This window comes from Mus caroli, chromosome 2 (genome assembly GCF_900094665.2).
Source record: "Mus caroli chromosome 2, CAROLI_EIJ_v1.1, whole genome shotgun sequence".
Taxonomy (NCBI): domain Eukaryota; kingdom Metazoa; phylum Chordata; class Mammalia; order Rodentia; family Muridae; genus Mus; species Mus caroli.
The window spans coordinates 92,284,518-92,287,299 of record NC_034571.1 but is presented as its reverse complement, the minus strand read 5'-3'; the positions used below and the strand labels follow the sequence as shown (position 1 = coordinate 92,287,299).

Genomic DNA, 2,782 nt, shown 5'->3' with positions numbered 1-2,782 from the left:
GAGTTTATTCCAATATAAAAACTGGTTGAATACTGCTGTATTTCTTTTTCTTTTTTTTTCAAACTTAAACATTTTTTTTTTACACAAAGGTTGTCACATAATTCGATGCTTCTCTACATTTTACACAATCATTCCCACTCTCCACAGAAGGCTGCTTCGAAGTTCTCATGTGGTGACACAGTGCTACATTCCTGATGCTAACAGAATAGTAGAGATGTCTCAGTGACTTACGTTGAAATCACTGGTTTATGGCTTTTGTACCCAGCATCAGAAATGTACAAATATCTTTATTCAAAATACAAAATAAATTATTTCTAGGCATGGACAATGACAGCAGTAAACTATTATATATTTTCAAAGAAAACCAGTAACTGATGTTTACACTGATCAGCCAGCCTTCTATTCAGTCATTTTCTGCACGTGACTTCTCTGAAGTTATTGGTGAGGAACCTGCCCTTGAGGCTCAACTATCCCATACCTCCTCCCATTACACCAACTGCACCCATTCCAGGATCCTTCTCTTTAGGAATTTCTGTCACTACAGCTTTAGCTGTAGTTAGCAAGGAGGGCACACCAGCAGCATCCAGTAAGGCAGTTCTTACAACCTTTGTTGGGTCAATCATTCCCTTTTCTATGATGTTCACAAAATCTCCAAGTATGGCATCATAACCAACTTCTGAGGAAATCTGCAGAATTTTCTCAACTATTCAAAGATAGTTGAACTTTCAACACCTGCATTCTTTGCAATCATCATTACAGGGATTTTAAGTGTTCTTTTAATAATTTCTATACCTATTTTCTGATCTTCATCAGTAGGCTTTACTGAATCCAAGGCTGGGATGAACAGAAGCAGGGCACAGCCCCTTCCTAGAACGATGCCTTCTTCAATGCTTCTTTTGTAGAATTGAGAGCAACTATAACTCTGTCTTTTTTATCATTCACTTAAACATCACTTTTTCCTCCAAACTTTAACACAGCTACTCCATCTGAAAGTTTAGCAAGTCACTCATTCAGCTTTTCCTTTTCATATTCACTAGTTGTGCTGTCTAGCTGCTCAGTGATTTCTTGAATATGTTTTCCAATGTGAGCTTTGTCACCTTTTCTTTTCAAAAGCATGGCATCATCTTTGGTGACAATGACCTCTCCAACTTTTCCTAAGTCATGAGCTTGAAAATCTTCAAGATTAAGATTCAACCCCTCTTCTCCAAACACTGCACCATCAGTAACAATAGCCATATCTTTGAAGTGAGTCTTCCTATTGTCCCCAAACCCTGGAGCTGTGACTACAACAATTTGAAGACCAACTTTTAGCCTGTTCTAAACCAGAGTCCCTAGAGCTTCTCCATCACCATCTTCAACGATTATGACCAAGGGCTTCCGATGAGCATTAGCAATTTCCAGAGCAGATACAGTGGACTGAACACTAGAAGTTTTCTTTTCATTCAACAAGATGTAGGCATCTTGGAATTCACACTTTTGGCATTTTGATGTGTTAATAAAATATGGGGAAATAATCCTCTACCAAACTTAATGCTTTCAATAATTTCTATTTCATCATTCGGGGCTTTTCCATCCTTCACTGTGATGACACCCTTTCTTCCAACTTTTTTCATTGCATCAGAAATGATGTCCCCAATGTCTTTGTCTACATTTGCAGAAATTGTAGCAACCTGAGCAATTTCTTCAGGGGTTGTCACAGGTTTAAATTATAACTTAAGTTCAGCAATTACAGCATCGACAGCCAACATCATCCCTCTCTGGATTTCCACTGATCTCAAATCCCTCCTTGGCAATAGAGCACGCCAGACAGTGTCAGTGGTGGTGCCATCCGTAGCCTTTTCATTTGTGTTATTGGCAATATCCTGAAGAAGTTTAGCTCTGAAATTTTTCTATTTAGCCTTTAAACCTTGAACAGTGATCCCATCTTTTGTTACGTTGGGACTTCCCCAACTCTTCAATAACCACTGTTCTTCCCTTTGGCCACATTGTAACATCTACAGCAGCTACAGCATCGGCTAAAATGTCTACATCTTGAAGCATTGAGACTATGAGCATCTGAAGCCAAATTTCACATCTTTGGCATAGGCCTGAGTAAAATGAGGAGCCAGTGCCCTGAACACGGGTCTCATCTGGCGAAGGAAGGAGTGTGGTAGTCCTAGCATTTCTGCCAGGTTGCGGCAGAAGAGCACAAGGCCACCTGCAGTGAGTGAGGGACCCGTCACTCACTGCTGTTTTTCTTTGCATTATTTTTATTAACACAAATGTATTTTGTAAGCTAAAATTACCATATTTTTCTATTAATGAAATACGTCAATATGTGAAAATGAGGTTTTTTTATGGTAAATATAAACTTTGGAAGTAAGGGTTAGGTTGCTGCATAAAGAAAAGTATAAACACATGTGAAAACACATGGTGTGGGAGGGGCACTGTACTTAAACAATTATGTTCCTCCAGTTCAGTGGAAGGCCACATTTGGTTTCTTTCTCCAAGGTTATGTAACATTTGAATTCTATACTTTGTTTTCTATGTGCAGATCATGTTATTATTGTTTATTATTTGTTCTGTAATAATAAATGTTTAGTCACGTGAATGTTAAGTATTTCTGGTTTTATTTTTAAAACCAGATGGTGAGATGCATGACAGAGAGGCTTGTTTTGTTTTGTCCTTTCCATCTTGACTATTTTATTTTATTTTATTTTATTTTATTTTATTTTATTTTATTTTAACTTTTTGGAACTCAACTCACATCTCTCTCTCTCTCTCTCTCTCTCTCTCTCTCTCT

At 37.9% G+C, this 2,782-nt stretch overlaps 1 pseudogene; it reads right to left on the bottom strand.

Moving 5' to 3' along the window:
• Nucleotides 1–467: 467 nt before the first annotated feature.
• LOC110290199 lies at nucleotides 468–2,162 on the bottom strand (annotated as a pseudogene).
• Nucleotides 2,163–2,782: the final 620 nt, after the last annotated feature.